Source organism: Podarcis cretensis, assembly GCF_951804945.1.
Source record: "Podarcis cretensis genome assembly, chromosome: 6".
NCBI classification, from domain to species: domain Eukaryota; kingdom Metazoa; phylum Chordata; class Lepidosauria; order Squamata; family Lacertidae; genus Podarcis; species Podarcis cretensis.
In genome coordinates this window covers 43333162-43346559 of record NC_137175.1, presented here as the reverse complement: position 1 = coordinate 43346559, position 13398 = coordinate 43333162, and the positions used below count along the sequence as shown (strand labels likewise).

The 13398-nt window shown below is 46.8% G+C and overlaps 1 protein-coding gene and 1 long non-coding RNA gene across 3 annotated transcripts in view; both read right to left on the bottom strand.

Moving 5' to 3' along the window:
- LRRN2 (leucine rich repeat neuronal 2) overlaps nt 1-13398 on the bottom strand; it is a 158029-nt gene that overhangs the window by 76984 nt on the left and 67647 nt on the right. The window lies entirely within an intron of this gene.
- On the bottom strand, nt 1344-9169 carry LOC307218429. The gene is made up of 2 exons (XR_013839965.1): nt 9067-9169; nt 1344-1410 (listed from the first exon to the last, which is right to left on the bottom strand). It is a non-coding gene; the product is annotated as an uncharacterized lncRNA (long non-coding RNA).

Here is a 13398-nt window from a genome sequence, read left to right as displayed (position 1 = left end):
CCGTATCTTGACGTTCTTCTCGTATTTTATTGTTGTCTTGTTATCAGAGATCTCTTCTGTCAGCAGTATTTACTCCCCTTTTTCCTTGATGTATGTGCAATTAATCATGTCCAAATTATTTCTTTTAAAGATCATTGCAACCAGCGGCGCGAATCGGGGACGGCGTCGAGGAGTGCCGAAAATCCCACAGGAGGGCTTTGTGCCTAGTGCCCCCACCCCCACAAATTCGGGGGTGGTATAGGGCACAGCAGGCAAGGGCCGTCCCCCCCATAATCCTGGGGGGTTAAGGAGGCTAATTACCCCCATCATAGCCTCCAAATTACCTCGTGTGGGTCGGAGAGATGTTATTGTCAGCCATCTTCCGATGCGCCACCTAGTGGCTACCCGCTGGTCTCCCTGACTTTCACCCTCCCAACCCCAGTGGTTGCTGGTATGTCTCAGAGCCCACTTCAGTTTACTGGTGCTTAGCTTTAAAGTCCTGTACAACTTGGGACCTGAGTTTCTGAAGGGCTGTCTTTTTTCACATGTACCTGTCAAGGGACAGAGATCATCATCATTGGAGGTTCTTCTCCAGGTTTCTCCACCTTTCAGGAGCTACACATTTGGTGATCCTTGCCCGAAAAGGGCCCTTTTGGTTATGGCTTTCACCTGGAACTCTCTCCTGATACTCAGTCCTGTTTTGTGCCAGGCAGATACCCCTTTAAAAGACTTCTTTGTTCTTCTCCAATGCTTCTTACTTTTATTCTTCCAGAGTTTTAATTTCTGTTTGCTGATTTGATATGTTGTTCTTTTATTGCTTTGCAGTGCAATCTAATACACGTCACCTCAGAAGTATGTCCCATTGAGTGGGATTGGTTTTCTTTTGAATTGATTGTGAGTTGTCCTGAGAGCTTTTGCAAGGAGGGAATGTACATTCTAAATATATATATAAAAAAAACGATTGGGAAACATTTCCCCCCTGAATTTAAGAAAGCATATTAACAAAATAAAGTGGCAGGCTTTCAAATTGTTGCCATTTGGTCCTGAGTTGTAGACAGCTGTTAGAATCATGCAGAACTTCTACCCAGGGTGGAAAATTCAAATGCCAATTTAAGACCTTTAACAGTGATTATCTTCCATCTACTTGTGGTCTGTCTGTCCCCCAACTACCCAAGGGAGTCTCCATCCTAGGCTGTAAGATTTTGGACTGTGGTAGTGTAAACACACCAACCTGTAGTAAAGATCATGCTCTAATGTGCAAGATTCACTACACCTTCCAAGCTCTGGAGATGGAGCAGACAGAACCACTAATGGCATCTCAGGCAGTTGTTAAGCAAATAATACATTAAATGCATACTCCATCCTTCTGACTGCATCTGTCCTTTTATGAACAGTTTGTCCTGCCTTTTAAGATTGGATCTGTTCCCAGTCCTACAAAGAGAGGAGAGGGAAATTTATGTGCTGTATCCAGATATCCCTCTTTTCAGAGGTTTAATATTTTCCCCCACATCAACCACAAGCTAATGTGGGGACTGTGTGAACAGAGCACCCCACCTGTGTTTTATGATTCCAATCACAGCTTGACTAATGGCAACAGAATCATAAGTTCAAGCATGCCAGCATGACAGAACTGGTGCATTCTGGGAATGTTGTTCTGGCATCAGACAAGCTGATACCCACCAGGCTTCCAATCTCAATGCCAGAGCCTAGCTCATCTTTGTAAATTTGGCACTCTTTCAACTGAAATGTCCCCCCTCCCTCCCTCAGTTCCATGTACACTGTTTATCTTTCTATTAAAGGCAGAGGAGAAAATTCTTCTTTAACCTGTCAAATTACACAAATGGGCCTACCTGTCTCAGTATTGTAGTACTATAGCATTGTCATTAGCTAGATTCTTGGCTCACCTCATTCTTAAGGCTAAGAGTGGGTAATAAAAATTTTAAAAAAACCAGTCCAAAGCTGGGTTAAGAGTAAATATATTTCCAAATAAAATATTAAGTATATCAAAAGCTGGCTCAAATCCAAAGAACTCACAGCACTTCAGGACTTCTGAGGAACTGAGGCAAATAGTATTGACAATAGATGTTCTAGGCCTTACTGACACAGTAAAAACTGACAGATCACCAGGTCCAGGTGGCATCCACCTGAGAGTTCTTAAATAACTCAAATGTGAACTTTTTGAAATTCTAACAAATATATGTAACTTGTTCCCAAGATCAGTCTCCATACTGGAGAACTTGAAAATAGCCATTGTAAGATCAACTTTTAAAGGGGGGTCCAGGGTGGATCGTGTAAATTACAGGCCATTTAGCTTAACACCTGCTCCAAGGAAACTCAAGGACAATGTTTTTAAAGATCGAATTACCAAGCATATAGAAGAACATGCCTTGCTGAAACAGAACTAGCATAGCTTCTGCAAGGGTAAATTATGTCCTATTAACCTATTAGAATTTTCTGAGGGTGTTGACAAGCATAATAACCTGTCCAGTCAGAAAAATGCACCACTGAATTGAATGACGCTTACTCCCAAGTATCTGTGTAGAGGACTGTAGTCATGCAATCTTAGCCAACTGTGCATAAGATTATCTTATAAATTGGGTAGTTGTGTGTTGTAAAGCTGCTGTTTGTGAGGAGTATGTCAACACAGCTGCCTGCATTTTTTGAGGTTTTGCCCTTTTGGTTTCTGGTCATCTTTCCTTTTTGAGTCTGAGCCTAGACAGAAGCCTTTTTCTTCGCTTGTGACCTGACAATCCCAGCACCCAACTCGGATCACCTCTGGATAAATTCAATTATTCCCAATTATCTATTATTTTAGCCTAGTTATATTATTTATTTTCATACAGTCTAGATGTCACAATGGGGTTTGTTCAACACTCAACGTGGGACACCACCATAGATGTGGGAGCTTCCCCTGTAGCTATTACACATGTGGAAAAAGCCACAATGTAAGCAATCCCTAGAAGGATTTCAGGATGCTTCCTAGAAGCCTTCACAACTCTTTTCCAAGACTACTCTCAAGAGGTCTTCTGGAGGTGGATTACTTCACAGTCAGTCATCAAGTACCAGATATTGCTTTTTCCTCTTTCAAAGAAAACAGCAGATGTTTGGCATCTATTCTGCATGTGGGTTGGATCTTGTTTTGAGTCCTCCTTTAGTGACTCATCTGCCACCAGTCTGCACTGCACGAAGCCTACCAAGATGCAACTCCTCTGTCAATTAAGTCCTAAGGTGGCACCATCTCCTTAAGCAGGTTGTCTAGCATCTCCATTCCAATGGTTGATATTTCAAGACTTGACCAGGCTGTTTTCAGTGTCACAAGTGGAGGCATACAAACAAACTACAGTATTATGCTTGCATCTAGTATGCTTTAACAAATGTTTGTTTAACAACAAAGTTATATTTTCTGTTTTATTGTTCAAGCTCTTTGGTTTGTTTGTTTTTCTATCTCCTAATTTGGGACTTCTTAAATATCAGGGCTTTATTGTCTTTCCCTTACATGTTCATTGGTTCCATCTTCATTTATTTTATAAATTCATTCTGTGCCTCTTTACCTGTTTCTAAGATGTCCTGCTCATCTGTTCTTCTTTGTGGAATATTGCCTATTACAACCTTCCTCAACCTAGTGGCCTCCAGATGTTTTAGGGCACAATTGGGATGTTTTGGGGCACTGGTGAGGCTTGGCAGGAGCCACAATGGCACCTCCCCCATACTGTTCAAGGAAGGTTTGGATTGGTCTATCCAAAATTAATTACAACCCTAACTTTTAAGGGTGCTTTATAACTTTAATTTACTTGTAATAGGAATTTGGTGTGGTGCCAAGTGAACAATTATCTCTATGCTTTTGCATGTTAAAGATAACGCTTTTAGTGAGGACTAATGGCTAGAAAAGTTTCTTTAATGGCTTTTGACAAGTGGAAGTATTAGGTATTTTGCCCTGCTTGGATAGTAACTGAAGAGAAATGATCTGGCAGTTGGAATATAGAGGACAAAAATCAGTTTTGCAGCTATCTGAAAGAAGATGAAGAAGACGAAGACGAAGAAGAGGCAGCAGCAGAGGAGGAGGAGGGAGCAGTGGATTGCAGGCGTGGGTGGTGCTCCAAAGGCTACATTTCCCCCCACCTCCCCACCCTGGGAACTGATGCAGCTTTAAAGATTAGCACTGTCTGTCTTGGTGCTTGCCTGCTTTCCTATATTCAACTTGTAAATTTGAAAATAAACATCAGAAGGAAAATGCTATATAAATATCCAGCCTGTGCACATAAACTGAGCCTAGAACTTCCTACTACTCAGGGGAGTGGGAGTGAGTAAAGCACACTGTCATCTAAAATATAGACAATTTAAACCACAAATTTCAACTTGCATCCTAGGCTCTAAATTATTTCTCCAAGCCAATATTGAAATGGGTGGGATTCTTGCTCCCGGAAACGGAGATCAGAAAGACCTCCCAAGGATTGATTCCCTCTCTACCCCCCCCTTTATTTTCCTCCAGGAGAGATTTCATGCCAGGCTGAATAAAGTAAATAATATTGTCAGAGCTGCCCCTAGGTCCCAGCTCACAGAGGACCAACGCCCGATCGTCGTTATGTACAAAAGTCTTTATTGAAGTTCAACTTCCATTCCAAAACCGCAGCGCGCAGCTCTACGTCTTAAACCCTAGACCGGCGAAGTCCCGTCTGAATCTCCTCCCCTCTGACACCAGTTTAAGATCCTAGCCCTGCTGGGGGCCACTAGGTGGCGCATCGGAAGATGGCTGACAATAACATCTCTCCGACCCACACGAGGTAATTTGGAGGCTATGATGGGGGTAATTAGCCTCCTTAACCCCCCCAGGATTATGGGGGGGACGGCCCTTGCCTGCTGTGCCCTATACCACCCCCAAATTTGTGGGGGTGGGGGCACTAGGCACAAAGCCCTCCTGTGGGATTTTCGGCACTCCTCGACGCCGTCCCCGATTCGCGCCGCTGGTTGCAATGATCTTTAAAAGAAATAATTTGGACATGATTAATTGCACATACATCAAGGAAAAAGGGGAGTAAATACTGCTGGCAGAAGAGATCTCTGATAACAAGACAACAATAAAATACAAAATGCAGGCAGACAGGCACAGGAGAGTTGGGGAGGACATCCGGGTGGGGGACTGGATCTGGTTAGCAGCCCAGGCAGTGCCGGCCAGATCGTTAGCTAAGAAGAAGCTCGGACACAAGCAGCTAGGCCCTTACCAAGTCGAGGCACAGATCAACCCAGTAGCCTTCCGGTTGACACTCCCGGAGGGTTCCAGAATGCATCCGGTCTTTCATAGATCAGTGCTCACGCCCTACAAGGCACCCCACAGGTTTCAGACGCCAGGGACAGCACCAGGCCCGCTCAGCGAGGCGCCCACGAAGGGGGGGTCACCGAGAGCAGAGCCACTCAACGAGGTCACAGAGATTTTAGACTCGAGATGGGGGGAAGAGGGGGTTGAATATCTCCTCGCCAGGGAAGGTACCCCGGCCAGCGCCAACAGGTGGGTACCATACTATGCCGTCGAGGAGCACTACCTCAAAGACGAGTTCCATGCACTCTTCCCACACAGACCTATGCCGGCAGATTATTTCGACGAATATCTTTTCACACCCACACTTTCAGCCAGCACGTTTCAGGGGTTCTCATCAGATGAGGAACCAGCACCTGACACACGCTCCCCGGAGGGATCACCCTCGGGGTCTGTTACAGACCGCTCTTATTGGTGGGACGATCAACCGGAGGTGGGGCGGAGCAGGGAACTGCTGAAGTGGCCTTGGCAGGCAGCATCCCCCGAGGCGACCGGGGGGGAGACGGACATGGACGTGTTGGGGGAGGATCCTGGGTTCGAGCACAGCTGCAGAGAGATGGAAGCAGAGGAGATCGACATCGACGAGCCCAGTCCGGACTGGCCGGAACCAGCCGGCCAGCTGCACACCAGAGGGGAAGAACTGTATTCTCTGGGAAAGAAAGGAGGTGATCTAGCTGGCGTGCGTCCCCAACGCCCTTCATCCTTGCTCCAAGGACGTTCTTCCAGCCTCACTCCGATCGCCAGCGCTCTCTGGACGACTTCCTCAGTGCTCTGGGGTCTCCCCCCCCTCGCAATTTCATCTTTCACAGCCCCATTCAGCCCCTCCCAGAACAGGTCCCTGACGGCGGCTGAGTTCTTTTCCCATCCCAGCGCGTTGACCAATGCAAAAAAGCGGGAGTGATATTGCCGTACAGTGGCTTTGCCTTGTTTCAGTCCATGGATCTCCCTTCTGGCCACATCCACATCCACAGCCGATAGAAAACAAGCATCCATCGCTTTAATAAAGGCATCCGAATTTTGGAGGGCTGGGTCATTATTGCGCCACAGATTTTGCTTTGCTTCCCCATGGAGATGAGTTAGTATGAAGCCCACTTTCTCCTGCTCATCTCTAAAGTCCTTTTGCAGCAACTTGAGCGCAAAAACCAGGTCTGCTCTGAAACTAGGATACTGCTGCAGGCTCCCGTCGAAATGGGACACGAGGCTGCCCCCCTCTTACCGAGACCAATTCCCTCCGGTCTGGCACCCGGCAGCCCCTGTTTGATCAGCATTTCCAACCTGGTCTGCAGATCCTGGCAGGCGGCGGCTGCTTCATCCTCCCTCTTTCTGGATGCTGCTATTTCCATGTTGAGCCTTGTGACTGATTCTTGCCATTCTTTCATCCGTACTCATTCTTCCCGATCTTCGTGAGCTCGCAAAGCACCAAGCTTCGCCCTTCGCCGCTTCAACTCACGCTGCGAAGGTTTAAGGAGACGGGACTTACTGTCAGAGCTGCCCCTAGGTCCCAGCTCACAGAGGACCAACGCCCGATCGTCGTTATGTACAAAAGTCTTTATTGAAGTTCAACTTCCATTCCAAAACCGCAGCGTGCAGCTCTACGTCTTAAACCCTAGACCGGCGAAGTCCCATCTGAATCTCCTCCCCTCTGACACCAGTTTAAGATCCTAGCCCTGCTCCACCTTTTCCGTTGTTCTCTCCTCCTCTGGGTCCTCCTGCCCGCTGGGGCTTTCCCCTTTCTGGACTCTTCCGACGCTGAGTCGCCTGACTCCTCCCCCTGTCTCCGGCGGGCTTTAGGACCCGGTTCCCAATCCTCATTCTCTGCTGTCCCGCGCTCCTGTACATTTGAACTTGCCTCTCGCGCCAACCCAGTGACCTTCCTCCTGACTGTCACACTGCTTCTGTCACTGCTTCCCTCTTCCGGGATACTGCCCGGATCTGACCTCCCCTCCGTTGTCTGGCTCTCCGATGGAGGCGTGGCCAGCCCTGACTTATCTTCACTCCCTGGTGTGGAATCCTCTGCCCTCGATACCTGGGACTCTTCCCCCCCACTATGCTCTGGTGGGGAAGCTGGTCCTGATTTCCAACTGCTACTCTGGGAGTCCCTGCTGGCCCCTTGCTCCTGGAGTGTCCCCCTTGGGAATCCCCTTGCCCTGGCCACTGGCGCCCCCTTCTGTGAATCTTCCGATTCGCTGGAGAGGCTCATGGAATCTCTCGGGCCACTGTCATCTTCTCCTACGCTGCCCTCAGATTCTTCCCCTTCGCTCTCCATCTCCCCTCTTCCCTGTGCTTCTGCTCCTGAACCCCTGACATTACAAAAGACTGCAGTATAGTATATTAGATACCACAGTACCATTACAGGGTGTCTGTCAGCACCAATCACCATGACTGATGACTTATCAGAAGCAGACCTGACATTTCCAAATGAGCTGTTTTGATAGAGATGTCATTTTAAAAAAAGCTATCTTAACATAAAAAGAAAACCAGGTATAAACTCAGATGTACATGGAAAGCAGCTGTCACCTTTGCATTACCTATTTATAGGATTCCCACCTAGGCAACAAAACATTTGATGTTTTCTAAAACTAAAGAAATGAAAAGCAGCTGAATATCCCAAAGGAAAAAAACTTTGTTAGGATACTTTCTCAGATCAGAAAAGCTGGTACCAAGAGGTATGCTATACTCATGTTTTGCTGAAACTATTGCCTTCCATTTCAGACCTAGGTTGTTGTTGTTTACATTACATCTCCAGCTGTGATAGGTGGAGAGCAATTATGTAAGGCAGGAGTGGCAAACCTGTGGCCCTTTTTATATGTTGTTCAATTACAATTCTCCAAATCCCTGAGCATTGGGCTATTCTGGTTGGGGCTGATGGAAGATGGAAACCAGCAACAACTAGATGCCCCTGGGTTCCCCATCCCTGATGTAAGACAACAAAAAACAAAGGAAGGCTGCCAAACACCTGAACTCGGAGAGATATCTGAAAAATAGCCATGAGTAAGTGTCAATAGCTGGTTGCTTCAGTTGTTATAGATTGAATGCCTGCTTCCATGCATGGCTGTAGGAAAGGCAGCTTCCAATCAGTAATGGCTGGTGTGATGGAACAATGGTGCAGAATATGCCTACCAACCCTACTGTCATGCGCCAAGAGTCAGCTTTGCCTGATGAACATCAGCCTGAAGGGGGAGAATGTGGAGTGACTCCACCTGCAGCTGATCAACCTTCAAGGATTCAGAGGAAAAGGCACTGATGAGAACCAGTTGGCTTCAGTCTTCTTAAGCAGAGCTTCCAGCAGCAGTCAGATGCTTTTAACAATTCCTGGTTCTACCTTGCTGCTTCCTGCTTGTCTTGACTCTTGACCCCATGATCATTGGTCTCCTTAACCCTTGGACCATCTGACCATGCATGGGTGGCACTGGGGTCTAAATCACTTAGTCTTTTGGGCTTGTCGATCAGAAGGTCGGCGCTACAAAGCCATGCAATGGGGTGAGCTCCTACTGCTCTGTCCCAGCTCCTGCCAACCTAGCAGTTCAAAAGCATACCAATGCGAGTAGATAAATAGGTACCACTGCAGTGGGAAGGTGAACAGCATTTCTGTGCACTATGGCTTCCGTGATGGTGTCCCTTTCTGACAGAAGTGGTTTAGCCATGCTGGCCACATGACCAGGAAAGCTGTCTGCAGACAAACACCGGGTCCCTCAGCCTGAAGCCAGATGAATGCAGCACTCCATAGTCGTCTTTGACTGGACTTAACCATCTAGGGGTTCTTTTCCTTACCATACTTTAGGGTTTGACGTAACTTCGGATGCTGACTCTGCCTTCAGGCAGGTATACGACAGAGACACTTCTGGTTGGCTGGCCTCCTACTCCACTGAGCTCTGCACATTGTTGCTCAGCAATGAGACTATAACACCTATCATTGCTGCACCTCACCTGAATGGGGTTGGGGCACAGTGGGTGGTGGCCATGTCAGGACTGTGCTGACACACCAGCAGAGCCCATCCAATGCTCTTGCTGGTGTGCTCCTACAACCCTGACCTTATTGGTGCCCAGTCCCGCCCTGCCCTGTCCAGTTAAGCTGCATGCAGCTATGCTGGTGATGGGAGAGCGGCTCAGCAGCATCACACCACACTCCTTGCTACTGAAGCCAATGGAATAGGTTTTCTTCACAAGGGGGTATATGCACAGGAAATGACATAGAAATCTTACCACCTAAAATGATTTATGAGCAGCTGGCCCAAAACATTTGAGCCATGCAATGGTTAGCTGACTTAAGGATAGGCGGATCAGTCTAAATTTTGTCTGGCAATTTTGTGTGTGGCCAGTAGTCTGTCCCATTCATTTCCCATGTCTCTCTGTGTCTGTGTGTCCACCTTAAAAAAAACCCCTACATTTTGCAAAGTGGTCTGGGGTGGCTGCATTTTAATCACCTTCCCTTTTCTTTAAAAGGTTGTAGCTATCTTAAATGGCTAGAAAGTGCAGCAGCAGCTGAACACCTTAAAATTGGGGTCACAGAAGCCCCTGGATGCATGATGTGCCATCCCTCCCTTGGACTGTACAGAATATAGATCCCACCTGCTGCTATGGGTTATATACTGTAGCACCCCACGGAGATTCTGTGATGCTATTTTCAAGGTGTGTGGCAACTGCTGTGATTTCTAGCTGTTCCAAGGAGATAGAACCTGGGGGAAATGGAATTGGGGTTGGGACCTGAAGGTTTAAAGGCAGATCTTCAGTTGGAATTCTAAAGCAGGCCACATCTAATTCCACATAGTAAGCTGGGAGCTACAGAAAAGGCAAACCACTCTGGAACTCAGAGCCTCTAAATTCCTCAGCCATCCTTGGCTGGCATAGTATGGCACTTTGCCTTCTCCTTTGTGTGCTTGTCTCATCTGTCCTCCTGATTCCCTTTCCATCCTTTGTTCTCCCTTCTTTCTACATTGGCTCTGATCTTCTGCTGTGTGTGTGTGTGTGTGTGTGTGTGTGTGTGTGTGACTTAGCTTTTTGGATCCTGATTATAAACTGTTCTTTTGTGTTGGTTCAATTCTGTTTGCCAGGTGACAGGGCATCTAGGCCAGCATTTGACTTTAACTCATGGAGATACCTGTTCTTTTCCCGCTAAAAGTAGGGGGTAGGGTGAGGAGAGAAGGGAGGAAATCACACTAAAATTCAGTAATGCCATTTCTAATCCACATAGGAAAAATCACTCAATTTACTCATTAATATTTAACACTTTAATTTATGCAAATTAAGTAGCCTACTATCTACAGCTAGGCCAAAGTCAGGGTGGTTTGGGGGTGGGGAGCCATCCAGGTGGCAGCTATGCCTATTTCCCAAATGATGAAGTTGTTCTAGTAACGTTTATGCCTCCCCTGGGGCACTGTTAGAGCGGATTCATTAAGGTTAGTAAAGTGCTCTGAGACTCTCCTTAGGGATGGAAGGACCCTGAAATATAATAATAACTTTTGTCCTCCCCTGCTCTTGATTGCTTCTGTAAATAAACGAATTAATTAGGTAAAGTAATACTCTGATATTTGACTACCTCTCTAGAGGGAAAACTGGCCAAGAGCCTGAATATTTGAACACTACTTAAAAAAAAATAATAATAATCCACCCCACACACCTAGGGTAACAGATACTTCCATGGAGCTGACTTCTGCATTTGCCTTCAAGGCAGAAAGATAGACAGCATACATTTCAAACAGTGCAATCCCAAGAATGTCTTTTCAGAGGTAAGTTTTATTGAGTTTGACGGGGCTTACTCCTAGGTAAATGGGGTTGGGATTGCAACCTTCATTAGCAGGCCCTACTTAGGAAAGTAAATTTGCAAGCCTGGGACAGTAAAAATAAAAGAAGAAGCATCAATCACACCACTAATGCAATCTAGGGTTGTGGCCAGGCCATGACATTTTGCTGCCTGTGCCTCAGGTTCCTATAGGTCCAGAATTTCCCAGACATAGCTGAGATTCAGCTGTCAGAAATAGTGTCTGGGAGGAAATCGCTGCAATGTCTCAAAAACTTTGACAACTTTTTGAAATCTGGCAACCCTACCTGTGGTGAAGGACAAAATGGCCCCTCCCACTCCCCTCCACCACCTCATTCTATGCAAAGAAGTAGTTGAATCTTACATCAACAGCGGTGATGATTGTGATAACATCTTACCTTCCACTGTCAGGATAGAATGCTAGCTTTGGGAGCACAGGGCAGGTTGTGTGCGTCACACACAAAACTCTGCTACCCAACAACTCACCACACTCCCTGCCTCTGCTCTAGGATCTGATGCCAGAGGTAGCTGCCTCGCTCTTGTGTAGAGGGATAATTAATTGTATGTAGAGGGCCCATAGCTTAGGGGCAGAGGTGGCATGACAGAAGCAGCAGGTAGAGATATATCCTAGTGCAAAGAATTTGCGCAATGTCTGCATCACCTCTCAACTCCTGCCTTAAGGTTGTTTCACTCTTCCAGTACAGCCACTATCTTGATCTTCAAAAAATGATAGAGGTATGGTGGAGAAGTGTGGCAGCCCTGTGCCATTATTCATAGCTGTCAGCGTTTCCCTTTTTTAAAGGGAAATTCCCTTATTCCGAATAGGATTCCTTGCAAGAAAAGGGAAAAGTTGACAGCTATGCATTATGGCATAAGTTCTACAAGATGCTGGGGGGCAGGGGGGGGGAACCAGACGTGCAAATTATATTTTCACATTTATGGTAACATCTAGTTCAGGCCTCCTTCAGAGAAGAAAACAATTAGCTAAATTGTTTGAGATGCTTTCTCTTAATTGTAGCTCTTAAGTCAAGAATGTGTTTTCTTCTATCTGCCTTCACCCACATTGTTGTATGGGAAGGTTTCCCCCTGTAGATGGGCTCCACCCACACAGGTTTCTGAAAGAAAGGCTGCTTGGAGTTTTCCAGCACATTATTTCCTGGAAAAAAATACATCAGCACAACCAAGTCCTTGTACTTCATAATGATTCACTGAGACAAAGATTGTGTGTGTGGTTTTTTTTTAAAAAAGAAATGTTGAAGCTGTATTCTCTGTAGGGAACCAAAATTAGGTTTCTATTGAAACACCACCACACATCTGGTCTGCTTTCCTGTTGAATACTTGGGCTCCTGTCATGAGCGGCAGAGCAAGCCAATCAGGTGCCTGGGGTGGCACAAGTGCCCTGCACCCAGGGGCATGGCCAGCCACTGCAGGGTGGGGCAGGACACTCTGTGGGGCCTCCAAGGAGTCTGCCTACCTTTTCCCACTCAGCCACCCTACAGATGAGGGGAAGGCAGTGGGCAGACTGTTTGAGGTAGCACAGAGCCTGGGGGCGCCCAAGCCACTGCGTCACTCCCAGGAGAGATGCATGGCTAGGGCTCACTGCAGGCCCCATAGTGAGTGCTGCCCGGCATTTTGTCACCCCCTCAGTGGGGACACCCTGGGTGGACCACCCCACCGCACCCCCTTCCTCCACCCCCTGCGTGTCACCCAGACCCTTCCTGAATGCATGTAGTGAGTCTTTCAACTGTGGACCATCTCAGAATAATACTGAGTGTCCAGCTAAGACAGGGGTAATGGCAGCAGGAATGAGAGAGGGTTTTTAAAGAGCTTCAATCACAACAGGATTTCCTGCTTACATATTTTGGGGTATGCAAGGCCCTAAATCAGGGTTGAGGGACCTGTGCCCCCCCCATATGATGTTGGACTCCCAGCATCCATTAGCTCATCAGCTTGACTAATGGTCAGGGGTGATAGAGGTGGTAAGCTGAAGTCCAACAACATCTGGAGGTCTGAAGTTCCCCAGCCCTGTTATATAATAATAATAATTTTATATAAATATTGTTCTTGGTAGGGCAACATGGCCTCATAGAATGATCTTGTTGGATCCTCCTAAAGATCTATCTAGACTCCTGGTTCCATTCTTACTATGGCTAGCAGATGCCCCAGGGAAATTCAAGATGGCAACAGCCACCCCCCGTGCCTGGTGACTATTATTATTGAACCACATGAGCAGTTTTGTAGTTATGGTATGCATGGAGTGGAGATGGCAGAGAGGAGTTTCCCCCCTTTCTCATAATACTGGCAAACAGGACATTCTGGAAGATTTGGGTCAGAAAAAGGAAATACCTCT